The following is a 15,570-nucleotide window of genomic DNA, read 5'->3' on the forward strand; positions in this document are numbered from 1 at the left end:
CCTCAGCAGCCGCCGGCCGCACACAGGGGGCAGGGGGCGTGTCTGCTCCACTGTGAGGCAGCTGCCAGGACACAGAGAACACAGCGCCGGCCACCAGCAGCCCGAATCAGCTGCTTGGTGACCGGCCCGGGGGGCACATGCCCCTTTGCAACCCGGCCCAGTCCGCGCCTGAAGGGCGGTACCTCTCTCCCACATCAGTTGGATTACAGAGCATGAGAGGACCTCCTTGGTTAGTAGCACATAACTTTTAGACTTCACCCATGTGAGTAACTTAAGGCTCCAAAGAAACAAAAAGGTGTTAGGCCATACAAAAAAGCAAGGGAGGGAATATAAGCGTGCTGCCATGGGCTCCTGAAAAACACCGCTACCGGTAAGTAGCTTGAGTTTTCATTCAGTCGCCATGACAGCACCAACGAGAGAATTACAGAGAAAAGAGTCTTAGGGAGGGACTACTGCCTCCAGCACCCTTCTTCTAAATGTGAGATCAGAGGAAGCACCCAGATCTAGTCTATAATGCTTAAAGAAAGTAGACGGAGATGACCATGTGGCCACCTTACAAATGTCCTCAATTAATACCTCCGACCTCTCCGCCCAGGATGTTGCCATGGCTCGAGTGGAGTAAGCTCTTATACCTTCTGGAATTTCCATGCCACCTGCAGAATAAGCTAAAGAAATCCCTTCTCTAATCCATCTGCCTAAGGTGTTTTTGGACACTCTAAAGGTACCTTCACACTAAACGATATCGCTAGCGATCCGTGATGTTGCAGCGTCCTGGCTAGCGATATCGTTGTGTTTGACAGGCAGCAGCGATCAGGATCCTGCTGTGCCATCGTTGGTCGGAGAAGAAAGTCCAGAACTTTATTTCGTCACTGGATCTCCCGTAGACATCGCTGGGATCGGTGTGTGTGACACCGATCTAGCGATGTCTTCACTGGTAACCAGGGTAAACATCGGGTTACTAAGCGCAGGGCCGCGCTTAGTAACCCGATGTTTACCCTGGTTACCAGCGTAAATGTAAAAAAAAACAAAACATACTCACGTTCCGGTGCCCGGCGTCTGCTTCCCTGCGCTCCTGCATCCTGTGTAAGTGCCGGCCATAAAGCAGAGCGGTGACGTCACCGCTCTGCTCTGTGGGAGATGCTGGAGATGTTCGGCGCTGACACAGGATGCAGGAGGAGTGCAGGGAAGCGGACGCCGGGCACCGGAATGTGAGTATGTGTTTTTTTTTTTTTACATTTACGCTGGTAACCAGGGTAAACATCAGGTTACTAAGCGCGGCCATGCGCTTAGTAACCCGATGTTTACCCTGGTTACCAGGGGACTTCGGCATCGTTGGTCGCTGGAGAGTCGTCTGTGTGACAGCTCTCCAGCGACCACACAGCGACTAAACAGCGACGCTGCAGCGATCGGCATCGTTGTCTGTATCGCTGCAGCGTCGCTTAGTGTGAAGGTACCTTAAGTCCTTTCCTATCTCCCTGAAAGGATACAAATAAGGAATTATCTTTCTTCCACGAGTCTGTAACTGAAATATATCTGAGCCGGCGTCTTTTTACACCTAACGAATGAAGTTTGATTTCCTTTTGATTAGAGGGATTAGGACAAAAAGAGGGGAGAACTATCTCCTGTAGACTGTGGAACTTTGACGCCACCTTTGGAAGGTAAAGAGGATGTTTTTAACACTACTCTATCTTCTCTAAACTGAATGTATGGAGGCTGTCTAGAGAGGGCCTGCAGATCACTAACCCTCCTTGCTGATATGAGGGCAACTAAAAGGGCTGTTTTAAAGGACAGGACTTTTATCAGAGCAGATTCAATAGGTTCAAAGGGGGCTTCAGTTAAAGCTGTAAGTACCAGGTTTAGATCCCACGGAGCTAGTTTTTGTTAGACAATGGTTCATAACCTAGCCACTGCCTTGATGAATCTAGCAACCCAGTAATTGCTAGCTAAATTACAATTGTATAGTGTTCCTAGAGCTGACACTTGAACTCTAAAGCCATGTGCACACGTTCAGTATTTTTCGCGTTTTTTTCGCGTTTTTTCGCTATAAAAACGTGATAAAAACGCAAAAAAAAAGCTAACATATGCCTCCCATTATTTTCAGTGTATTCCGCATTTTTTGTGCAAATGTAGCCTTTTTTTCCGCGAAAAAATCGCATCGCGGAAAAAAAAGCAACATGTTCATTAAAATGCGGAATTGCAGGGGATTCCGCACACCTAGGAGTCCATTGATTTGCTTACTTCCCGCACGGGGCTATGCACACCATGCGGGAAGTAAGTAGATTATGTGCGGTTGGTACCCAGGTGGAGGAGAGGAGACTCTCCTCCACGGACTGGGCACCATATAATTGGTCAAAAAATAAGAATTAAAATAAAAAATAGTCCTATAATCACCTTCGATGTCTTCCCGCCTCTCAGCTGCATGCTGCCACTTCGGTTTCTGTAGCTGGTGTGCGGTGAAGGACCTGCGATGACGTCACTGTCTTGTGATTGGTCGTGAGCGGTCATGTGACCGCTCACGTGGCCGCGACGTCATGGAAGGTCCTGCGCGCACACACCAGCTATAGGAAGAGGAACGGACGTCGCTGAGATCGTCTGGGTGAGTATAAGCATTTTTTTATTTTTTTTATTATTTTTAAACATTCTCTCTTTTACTATAGATGCTGCATAAGCTGCATCTATAGTAAAAAGATGGTCACACTTGTCAAACAGTATGTTTGACAAGTGTGACCAACCTGTCAATCAGTTTTCCAAGCGATGCTACAGATCGCTTGGAAAACTTTAGCATTCTGCAAGCTAATTACGCTTGCAGAATGCTAAAAAAACCGCGAAAAAAACGGAAAAAAAACCGCCAAAAAAAAAATGCGGATTTCTTGCAGAAAATTTCCGGTTTTCTTCAGGAAATTTCTGCAAGAAATCCGGACGTGTGCACAAACCCTAAGGGTACCGTCTCACAGTGGCACTTTGATCGCTACGATGGCACGATCCGTGACGTTCCAGCGATATCCATACGATATCGCTGTGTCTGACACACAGCAGCGATCAGGGACCCCGCTGAGAATCGTACGTCGTAGCAGATCGTTTGGAACTTTATTTCGTCGCTGGATCTCCCGCTGTCATCGCTGGATCGGTGTGTGTGACACCGAACCAGCGATGTGTTCGCTTGTAACCAGGGTAAACATCGGGTTACTAAGCGCAGGGCCGCGCTTAGTAACACGATGTTTACCCTGGTTACCATCGTAAATGTAAAAAAAAAAAAACAGTACATACTCACATTCCGGTGTCACGTCGCTTGCCGTCTGCTTCCCGCACTGACTGTGAGCGCCGGCCGTAAAGTGAAAGCAGAGCACAGCAGTGACGTCACCGCTGTGCTGTGCCTTACGGCCGGCACTCACAGTCAGTGCGGGAAGCAGACGCCAGGGGACGTGACACCGGAATGTGAGTATGTACTGTTTGTTTTTTTTACATTTACGATGGTAACCAGGGTAAACATCGGGTTACTAAGCGCGGCCCTGCGCTTAGTAACCCGATGTTTACCCTGGTTACCCGGGGACTTCGGCATCGTTGTTCGCTGGAGAGCTGTCTGTGTGACAGCTCCCCATCGACCACACAACGACTTACCAATAGTGTTGAGCGATACCGTCCGATACTTGAAAGTATCGGTATCGGATAGTATCGGCCGATACCCGAAAAGTAGAGGAAACTCTCCTTCAGGCCCTGGCATCCATATTAATGTGTAAAATAAAGAATAAAAATAAAAATATTGATATACTCACCTCTCCGACGCAGCCTGGACCTTACAGATGTAACCGGCAGCTTCCGTTCCTAAGAATGAGCGCTTGAAAGACCCTAGATGACGTCGCGGCCTGTGATTGGTCGCGTGAGCGGTCACGTGACCGCCACGCGACCAATCACAAGCCGCGACGTCATCTAAGGTCGCTTGAAAGACCTTAGATGACGTCGCGGCTTGTGATTAGTCGCGTGGCGGTCACGTGACCGCTCACGCGACCAATCACAAGCCGCGACGTCATCTAAGGTCTTTCAAGCGCTCATTCTTAGGAACGGAAGCTGCCGGTTACATCGGTAAGGTCCAGGCTGCGTCGGAGAGGTGAGTATATCAATATTTTTTATTTTTATTCTTTATTTTACACATTAATATCGATCCCGATACCGATTCCCGATATCACAAAAGTATTGGATCTCGGTATCGGAATTCCGATACAGCAAATATCGGCCGATAACCGATACTTGCGGTATCGGAATGCTCAACACTATTTACCAACGATCACGGCCAGGTCGTATCGCTGGTCATGATCGTTGGTAAATCGTTTAGTGTAACGGTACCCTAAGAGTGCTTGTAGCTAGTCCCATCCCTAAACCCCTTTACAGGAATTCCAAAATCTTACTAATACAGGCTTTTTGACTAACCCTCAATCCTGAGACTGTCAAAAATCTTTTCCAGATTCTAACATAAATATTTGTTGTAGAAGTCTTCCTGCTTTTTAGCAAGGTATTAACAAGCTCCTGAGAAAACCCCCTCTCAGTAACGCCCTTTCAAATTCCACGCCACCAGATGTAAATTGGATACTCGAAGATGGAGGATCGGACCTTGGGAAAGGAGGCCTGGAAGCTCTGGAAGAATCCAGGGTTGAGAAACGGACATCTTTCTCAGCCAGGGGAACCATGGTCTCTTGGGCCAGAATGGTGCTATTAAGATTACCAGAGCTTTGTCTTCCCGTATCTTCCTCAGAACTATTGGGATTAAGTTCAATGGGGGAAAGGCATAGGCTAGATTGAAATGCCATGGAATTAGGAGGGCGTCCACTGCATACGGGTTTTCTCTGGGATCTAAGGAGCAGAATCGATGTATCTTTCTGTTTTCTTTGTTGGCGAAGAGGTCTATGTCTGGGTAGGCCCATAAATACCTGATCTGACTGAAGACAGCCAATCTCCTTGTTTGAGTCTGTTGCGACTTAAGTAATGGGCCAAGATGTTGTGTTTTCCTTTTATGTGACGAGATGTGAGTGACAGTAGATGAACCTCGGCTATCTGAAAGATACGATCCGCCACTTCCATTAATGATTTGGACCAAGTTCCCCCTTGATGGTTAATGTAGGCTACAGTTACCTGGTTGTCTGAAAATAGCCTGACGTGTTGGCCCTGTAGGGACATAAGGAAATGACTTAGAGCTCATTCTACCGCTAATAACTCTTTAAGGTTGGACGATAAGGTTTGTTCGGATTGTGTCCAAATCCCCTGGACCCACATATCACCCATGTGTGCTCCCCAACCCCTGGGGCTAGCATCCGTAGTTATCACTCGGAATATATGGTTTATCCAGGGAACCCCTGTCCGCAGGTTTGGTATGTGCAATCACCAACGTAAAGATTGTGTAGAAGAGGCGGACAAGGAAAATCTACTCTCAAGGTGGCCCTCTAGACGACTAGCATTGCACAGCACATCCCACTGTAGGGTTCTAGTGTGGTACTGGGACCAAAGGACCGCTGGGATGCATGACGTGAGTGAGCCTAACAGTGACATTGCCCTCCTTAGTGTGACTGTCGGATTATTAACCACCCTGAGCATCTGCCGCCGAATATTGTCCACCTTTGTCTCTGGTAGGCAGCATTCTTGCAATCTGGAATCTATGACGAGACCCAAGAATTCCTGTACTCTTGTGGGTTGTAATAGTGACTTTTTAAAATTAAAAAGCAGGGTCGAGCAGTGTGATTCTGAGAGTCCTACAATCACTAAGTCCTCCAGGTATGGAACCACTAGAACATCTTGTTCATGTAGATGTGCCATGACCTCCACCATTATTTTAGTGAAAATGCGGGGAGCAACCGCAACTCCAAAGGGGAGTGCTCTGAACTGGAAGTGTTCTACAGTGCCGCTCAGTGAAACTGCTACTCTTAAACACTGTTGATGATCTGTGCGTATAGGGACATGATAATAGACGTCTTTGAGATCTAAGACTACCATGAAACAATTGTTAAACAGTAGCTGTATGGCTGTTTTAACAGACTCCATCTTGAACGAGTGGACCAGTAAGAATTTATTTAGACCTTTCAGGTTAATAATAGTACGAACGGAACCATCTGGCTTTTTAATCAAGAAGAGAAGGGAGTAAGACCCTTTACCTTTTTGTGCTTCAGGAACTTTAATCAATACACCCTTTTGTTGAAGTTCCTGGACCTCAGATTCCAGTGCCCATTGTTCTGTAGGTGAAGAACAGATGGGCGTTAAAAGAAACTTAGTCTGAGGTATCCTCTGAAAATCAAATTTTAGCCCTGTCTTAATAATGCTTAGGACCCATGGGTTATTAGAAATGTTTAACCAGGCCGTGTAGAAGGCCATGAGCCTGCCTCCCACCTGGTCCGGCAGTCATTGTAGTTTTCTATTGTCCCGGAAGGAGTTGAACATAAAACCTCTACCTTTCCTCCTATTGGCATCATATCTGGTTCTTTCTCTAGTAGACCTTTTACAATCGAACCACCTTCTATTGGTATCCCATCTGTATGGAGGTCTTCCTAAGGGAACCATTTTTTACTATCGCCCGCTTTTTCCAGTAGTACATTCAGAACTGAGCCGAATAGATGTCCCCCTTCACATGGAATGCTGCACAGCTTTGAGCTGTCCAGCATATCCCCTGGCCAAGTTTTCAGCCATATGGCTCTACGGGCAGCATTGGAAAGTGCCGCTGACCTGGCTGCTAGTTTTACAGAATCTGCCAAAGCATCAGAAAGGTAAGCCGCTGCTCCCTGGATTATGGGAAAAGAGGATAAGAGTTAATCTCTAGGAACCTTGTCTTTAAGTTGGTCCTCTAAGCAGTCTAGCCATATCATTAGAGATCGTGCTGTACAAGTGGCTGCGATTGAAGGTCTGAGAGCTCCTGCTGGTTTCCCAGGCTCCTTTAAGAAACACATCAGCCGTTCTATCTAGCGGGTCCTTTAAAGTCCCCAAATCTTCAAATGGTAGGGAGGTTTTTTTGGAAGCCTTAGCCACAGCCGCATCGAGTTTTGGGGCCTTATCCCATGCAGAAGATGCCGCCTCCTCAAATGGATACTTTCTTTTAAAGGATGAACCTTTTCTTTCAGGTTTCTTCCATTCCCGTGTAATAAGGGAGCTTATCTTGTCAACCACAGGAAAACACCTACGAGCTTTCCGGTCTAGTCCTTTAAAAATGTTATCCTGTACTGATCTCTCTGATTGGGTTTCCTCAATCCCCATAGTATTATTTACTGCTTTAACCAGACGATCTAGCTGGTCAAAAGAAAAACAAGAATGGCCGGATTCGCCTTCTGAAGATGATGAGGATGAATGGAGAAAGTCTGATCTTAGCTCCCCTGGGCTCTGTTTCTTTAACGCCTCTATCCTGAGACAGGGATTTCACCGAAACCCTGACCTCCTGTCTGACCATTTGTCTTAGGCTGGTGGCAAAGTCTGGTGTCTCCTCCACTATCAAACTCTGAATACATGGTCTGCATAGCTTCTTAGCGTGGCCATCTGGAAGGGGAACCTCACATTCAGCACATTCCCTATGTTTAGCTTTAACGGACCGTTTTTTCCCCTGATAGATAAGGAGAGAGGGAACATAAGGGGAGACAGCATATCACCAAGTGAACTTTCTCGAAGATCACTTACCCATGGTAAAGAATGGTACCGTAGTCTGTGGGGGATCCTTCTCAGCCGGTGATTCATCCCTACGGCTTGAGGAGTTGCTAGGCTTAGACTTTTGACTGGTTCTATCTCCTCCAGGGCGACTGCTGCCACTAGACCGCCGCTTGGGGCTTCTCTTGACACTGCTGCTCTGGAGAGTGCTGCAGCGCTTTTTGCTCATGAGACTCCATATTACAAGTTGGCTGAGAAGCACATGGCAGCCCAAACAGATTCCTTATGTAGCCGGCTTTCCCCACAAGGTACCTCCCCTGGACGGGGTCAGCAGGGCCAATCCGGTACATACTCCACACGCCCCTGGGAGGCCCCTCCCCCATAGGCTCGTACACACGGCGATGGATCACCTAAAGCAAGCGCTCCCCCTGAAGGCTGCTTTCTCCTGCTGCTGCCTACCCCCACAGCCCTCTGTGGTGTGGCACCTCCAGCACACCGGACAGACCGAGGAAGGGAACCTCCGCCTCCTGAACCGGGCTTGGGTCAATCTTCAGTCTTCACCTTTCTTCATAAGGTATGTCTGAAGGGATCCCCTGTCAGGGACAGGAACCCAACTAATGCGGGAGAGAGGTACCGCCCTTTTATGTCTGCAGGTTTCCTGTCCCCGAAGAGCGGATCCCCTCTCTCGTTGGTGCTGTCATGGCAACTGAATAAAGTAATATAGCGGAGGATATTTCCACATATTATCCAGCTATGTTAACTGTAGAGATGGGCGAACCCAGATAGAAATGGTCGGCGCTCGTACACTTCATTATTTTCAATGGTGTTCAGGTGCTGTTCTGGTACCAGAACCTGAACTTCCACTGGTCGTAGTTAACAGCAAGACATTAATAGTTAACTGCGTATTGCAAAGAGGTGAAGACATGCATCATCATATAGGAAAAAAATACAAAGAACACTCCTTTTGCAATGCTAAACTTATAAAAGGTAAGTACCCATTCCTTTAATTGAGGCATCATGTTGACCCAAACTCCCCAACGCGTGTTTCATATGTGTTGATTCATCAGATGGTGTGACCCTCCCTCCAGCACAGGCCTGGTCACACTCTCTGCAACCATTATGCCTGTGTATAAAAGGTATCTATAGTATAGACCCACCTCTTCCGACAAGCCTACAACCTGCAGTAACCACCGATCAACCAAACCGCTGCATGACCAGCTCTATCCTCACCTACTGTATTCTCACCCATCCCTTGTAGATTGTGAGCCTTCGAGGGCAGGGTCCTCTCTCCTCCTGTACCAGTTATGACTTGTATTGTTTAAGATTATTGTACTTGTTTTTATTATGTATACCCCTCCTCACATGTAAAGCACCATGGAATAAATGGCGCTATAACAATAAATAATAATAATAATAGAGCTACATTCACTCAACATAGGCACACAGTGTCCCTCATGAAGTATGGCTTCCTTCCTTACAAAGCCATGAGAGAAACTGTGATAAAAGGTGTTGTCCGTGCTCCAGAGAACAAATACTTAGGAAATAGACTAGCGCTCAGAGATATCAAGTCTATTATGTCCTTGGCTTTGAATAATTATGTGACAGGTCTGTGAATAAATTTAATGTTGGAGAACGGTCCTTTATCATTCTGATGTCTTTTTATGTGACGGAGACCTTCACGTTCCCTTCAGGCACCAGGACTAACGAGCGGCTGCTACTTTTGCACCCCGAACTATAACCCAGTTTGTATGAGTTAGGTGTCCTATTGAGTTGTAAAGTGCTGCAGAACACGGTGGTTGTAAAAAAAAAAATATTTCTATACTGCCAACAAAAAACACAGCAGGGGCGACATCAGTGTCCAGCGAACCAAGGCAGGTACCAGGGCGGTGTCTGGAATCTCTCTGATCCCGTGTAACAAGGGCTGGATGTGCGCAGTATGTGCGCAGCGCTCGTTTAGGTCGGGTCACAGCTCTGACACATTATAGGGTATTTCCAATAGAAGATTTAAGTTCTCTGGGGACCAATATACATAATAACAGATCTGGAATTAATCAGTTTGCCTCCAGAAATGTAAAATAAAAGCCCTCACAGCAACAGACAAATAGGACACATAGTTGCATACCTCCCACCCGTCCCGGATCCCGCGGGACTGTCCTGATTTTGACAGTCAGCCCCGTGATCCCGGGCGGGACATTAGTTGTCCCGCACTACGCAAGGTTTGTTGCTGTTTTTTTTATTCTTTTTTTTTTATAAAAGTTGGGTCACTGTCATGGTTCCCAATGGCAAGGGAACGTAAAAAACAAATAAGTAACGAACGAGCTCTCGGGTGATGGAAACTCGAGTTGACCTTGAGCTAAATCTACCACACAACTAACAGTAGCCAGGGAGCATACCTACGGCTTCCTATATGCCACGCGCCAGCCGGAGGACTAACTACGCCTGGTAGAGGAAGAAACAGACCTGGCTTACCTCTAGGGAAATACCCCAAAAGATGATAGCAGCCCCCCACATGTAATAACGGTGAATTAAGAGGAAAAGACATACACAGTATGAAAGTAGATTTAGCAAAGAGAGGTCCACTTACTAGATAGCAGAAGGATACAAAAGAGGACTTCACGGTCAACTGAAAACCCTTTCAAAAACCATCCTGAAATTACTTTAAGACTCCTGTGTCAACTCATGACACAGGAGTGGCAATTTCAGCCCGCAAGAGCTTCCAGCTACAGAGAATTACAAAAACTGCAAACTGGACAAAAGGTACAAAACAAAAGGACAAAGTCCACTTAGCTGATCAGCAGACTAGTAGCAGGAACATGCAACCGAAGGCTCTGGTTACAATGATGACCGGCAAGGAAATGACTGGAGAGCAAGGCTAAATAGGAAACTCCCAAACACTGATGGAAGCAGGTGAACAGAAGAAGCAAAGTGCAAACAAGTCACCAGTACCACCAGCAACCACCAGGGGAGCCCAAAAAGCGGATACACAACAGTACCCTCCCCTTAAGGAGGGGGCACCGAACCCTCACAAGAACCGCCAGGGCGATCTGGATGAGCCCTATGAAAGGCACGAACCAAATCCGAGGCATGAACATCAGAGTGTTATGACCCCAGTGGACAGGGTCTCAGAGGAACGTGTAAGTCTGCGAGATTCAAAAATCCAGCTCATAGGGCTGTGGTAACTGGGTTGACCAAATAGCTACTCCTAACGCCAACACTAGAAGTAGCCGGGGATCATGCCTACGGTGATCGCTAGATGACTCGCGCCAGCCGGAGAATCTAACTACCCCTAGGAGAAGAAAACAAAGACCTCTCTTGCCTCCAGAGAAAGGGACCCCAAAGCAAGATACAAGCCCCCCACAAATAATAACGGTGAGGTAAGAGGAAATGACAAACACAGAAATGAACCAGGTTCAGCAAAGAGAGGCCAGCTTACTAATAGCAGAATATAGCAAGATAACTTATCTGGTCAACAAAAACCCTATAAAAATCCACGCTGGAGATTCAAGAACCCCCGAACCGTCTAACGGTCCGGGGGGAGAACACCAGCCCCCTAGAGCTTCCAGCAAAGGTCAGGATACAGATTGGAACAAGCTGGACAAAAATACCAAACAAAACAAAAGCAAAAAGCAAGGAAGCAGACTTAGCTTGAAATACAGGAACCAGGATCATAGGACAAGAGCACAACAGATTAGCTCTGATTTCAACGATGCCAGGCATTGAACTGAAGGTCCAGGGAGCTTATATAGCAACGCCCCTGAACTAACGGCCCAGGTGAGGATATAGGAAAAGACAGAAGCTCCAGAGTCAAATCACTAATGACCACTAGAGGGAGCAAAAAGCAAAATCACAACAGTACCCCCCCCTTAGTGAGGGGTCACCGAACCCTCACCACGACCACCAGGGCGATCAGGACGAGCGGCGTGAAAGGCACGAACTAAATCGGCCGCATGAACATCAGAGGCGACCACCCAGGAATTATCTTCCTGACCATAGCCCTTCCACTTGACCAGGTACTGAAGCCTCCGCCTGGAGAGACGAGAATCCAAGATCTTCTCCACCACGTACTCCAACTCGCCCTCAACCAACACCGGAGCAGGAGGCTCAGCAGAAGGAACCACAGGCACAACGTATCGCCGCAACAAGGACCTATGAAATACGTTGTGGATAGCAAACGACACAGGAAGATCCAGGCGAAAGGATACAGGATTAAGGATTTCCAATATCTTGTAAGGACCAATAAAACGAGGTTTAAATTTGGGAGAGGAAACCTTCATAGGAACAAAGCGGGAAGAAAGCCACACCAAATCCCCAACACGTAGTCGGGGACCCACACCGCGGCGGCGGTTGGCAAAGCGCTGAGCCCTCTCCTGTGACAACTTCAAGTTGTCCACCACAAGATTCCAGATCCGCTGCAACCTATCCACCACAGAATCCACCCCAGGGCAGTCAGAAGGTTCCACATGACCCGAAGAAAAACGAGGGTGGAAACCAGAGTTGCAGAAAAACGGCGAAACCAAGGTGGCGGAACTAGCCCGATTATTAAGGGCAAGCTCAGCCAACGGCAAGAAGGTCACCCAATCGTCCTGATCAGCAGAGACAAAACACCTCAAATAAGCCTCCAAAGTCTGATTAGTTCGCTCCGTCTGTCCATTAGTCTGAGGATGGAAAGCAGACGAAAACGACAAGTCAATGCCCATCCTACTACAAAAGGATCGCCAGAATCTGGAAACGAACTGGGATCCTCTGTCTGACACAATATTCTCAGGGATGCCGTGCAAACGAACCACGTTCTGGAAAAACACAGGAACCAGATCGGAAGAGGAAGACAGCTTAGGCAAAGGAACCAAATGGACCATCTTGGAGAAGCGATCACATATCACCCAGATAACAGACATGCCTTGAGACACCGGAAGATCAGAAATGAAATCCATGGAGATATGTGTCCAAGGTCTCTTAGGGACAGGCAAGGGCAAGAGTGTTGTGAAATTGGATTCTGGGCTCCCCCGGTGGCCACTTGTGGAATTGAACTTGTGTGCATCATCCCCTCTGTTCACCTGCTCCTATCAGGATGTGGGAGTCGCTATATAACCTTGCTCCTCTGTCAGTTTCTTGCCGGTCAACAATGTAATCAGAAGCCTTCTGTGCTTGTTCCTGCTACTAGACAACTCCCAGCTAAGTTGGACTTTTGTCCTTGTGTGTTTTTGCATTTTGTTCCTGTTCACAGCTGCTGTTTCGTTACTGTGTCTGGAAAGCTCTTGTGATCGGAAATTGCCACTCTGGTGTTATGAGTTAATGCTAGAGTCTTAAAGGAATTTCTGGATGGTGTTTTGATAGGGTTTTCTGCTGACCATGAAAGTGTCCTTTCTGTCTTCCTGCTATCTAGAAAGCGGACCTCGATTTTGCTAAACCTATTTTCTTACTACGTTTGTCATTTCATCTAAAATCACCGCCAATATATGTGGGGGCCTCTGTCTGCCTTTTGGGAAAATTTCTCTAGAGGTGAGCCAGGACTGTCTTTTCCTCTGCTAGGATTAGGTAGTTCTCCGGCTGGCGCTGGGCATCTAGGGTTAAAAAACGTAGGCATGCTACCCGGCCACTTCTAGTTGTGCGGCAGGTTTAGTTCATGGTCAGTATAGTTTCCATCTTCCAAGAGCTAGTTCTCATATATGCTGGGCTATGTTCTCTCGCCATTGAGAATCATGACAGTTTGACCGGCCGGAAAAAGGGTTAAATTACTGGCTGAGAAAGGAGAGAAAAAAGAAGTCTGCTACAATTTTTTTTTTTTTTTTTTTTCTCCTCTAGTTCTGAGTGTGCTCTTAATTGAATCACTTGCTAGTCTGCCTATACTGCAGCCTTCCTCTCTTTCTCTCCTTCTAATCCTTGAATGGCTCTGTGTTCACCTGTTTGAAATGGATCTTCAGAGTGTAGCTACAGGTTTGAATAATCTCGCCACAAAGGTACAAAATTTGCAAGATTTTGTTGTTCATGCACCTATGTCCAGGGGCGGACCTACCGCCGGTTCAACCGGTGCAGCCGCACCGGGGCCCGGAGGTGGAGGGGGGCCCTTGCAGGCAGGGGCATACAGGGGCCCGGCTTTCTGCTGCTGCAGTAGATCGGTGCACGGGTGTACAAGTGCCGGCCGGCATCCTCCTATTGCAGGCACAGCAGGAGCCTGTGTGTCTGCTGATCTGACGTCACCTGCGCGCCGGAGAGGAGAGATGAAGTTAGTAGAAAGCCATGGGGTCCCGGCAGGAGGTATGTGACGGGCTTCATCTCACTCCTGCTTTCTTATCTGCTTTCTGTAGAGGATCTCTCTGTACTGTGAGATTTATTGCACCACCTTAAGTTTACATACAGATAAGGTCTCAGCTCCAGCGTCACCCGATCTGCATGTAAAGGCCCCATCTCACATAGCGAGATCGCTAGCGAGATCGCTGCTGAGTCACAAGTTTTGTGACGCAACAGCGACCTCAGTAGCGATCTCGCTATGTGTGACACGTACCAGCGATCAGGCCCCTGCTGTGAGATCGCTGGTCGTGTCGGAATGGCCTGGACCTTTTTTTGGTCGTTGAGGTCCCGCTGACATCGCTGAATCGGTGTGTGTGACACCGATCCAGCGATGTCTTCACTGGTAACCAGGGTAAACATCGGGTTACTAAGCGCAGGGCCGCGCTTAGTAACCCGATGTTTACCCTGGTTACCAGCGTAAATGTAAAAAAAAAAAACCCGTACATACTCGCCTTCTGATGTCCGTCAGGTCCCTTGCCGTCCGCTTCCTGCTCTCACTGACTCCCGGCCGTACAGTGAGAAGTGAGAGCACAGCAGTGACGTCACCGCTGCGCTCTGCTCTCACTGTACAGCCGGATCTCAGTCAGAGCAGGAAGCAGACGGCAAGGGACCTGGACACCGAAAGGCGAGTATGTACTGTTTGTTTTTTTTGGTAACCAGGGTAAACATCGGGTTACTAAGCGCGGCCCTGCGCTTAGTAACCCGATGTTTACCCTGGTTACCCGGGTGCTGCAGGGGGACTTCGGCATAGTTGAAGACAGTTTCAACGATGCCGAAGTCGTTCCCCTGATCGTTGGTCGCTGGAGAGAGCTGTCTGTGTGACAGCTCCCCAGCGACCACACAGCGACTTACCAACGATCACGGCCAGGTCGTATCGCTGGTCGTGATCGTTGGTAAATCGCTTAGTGAGACGGGGCCTTAAGCTGAAGCTGCAGCAATAAAGGCCCCGTCTCACTAAGCGATTTACCAACGATCACGACCAGCGATACGACCTGGCCGTGATCGTTGGTAAGTCGCTGTGTGGTCGCTGGGGAGCTGTCACACAGACCGCTCTCTCCAGCGACCAACGATCAGGGGAACGACTTCGGCATCGTTGAAACTGTCTTCAACGATGCCGAAGTCCCCCTGCAGCACCCGGGTAACCAGGGTAAACATCGGGTTACTAAGCGCAGGGCCGCGCTTAGTAACCCGATGTTTACCCTGGTTACCAAAAAAAACAAACAGTACATACTCGCCTTTCGGTGTCCGTCAGGTCCCTTGCCGTCTGCTTCCTGCTCTGACTGAGCCGCCGTACAGTGAGAGCAGAGCGCAGCGGTGACGTCACTGCTGTGCTCTCACTTCTCACTGTACGGCCGGCAGTCAGTGAGAGCAGGAAGCAGACGGCAAGGGACCTGACGGACATCAGAAGGCGAGTATGTACTGTTTGTTTTTTTTTACTTTTACGCTGGTAACCAGGGTAAACATCGGATTACTAAGCGCGGCCCTGCGCTTAGTAACCCGATGTTTACCCTGGTTACCAGTGAAGACATCGCTGGATCGGTGTCACACACACCGATTCAGCGATGTCAGCGGGGCCTCAACGACCAAAAAAAAGGTCCAGGCCATTCCGACACGACCAGCGATCTCGCAGCAGGGGCCTGATCGCTGGTACGTGTCACACATAGCGAGATCGCT

The sequence above is a fragment of the Ranitomeya variabilis genome, chromosome 1 (genome assembly GCF_051348905.1).
Source record: "Ranitomeya variabilis isolate aRanVar5 chromosome 1, aRanVar5.hap1, whole genome shotgun sequence".
Taxonomy (NCBI): Eukaryota; Metazoa; Chordata; class Amphibia; order Anura; family Dendrobatidae; genus Ranitomeya; species Ranitomeya variabilis.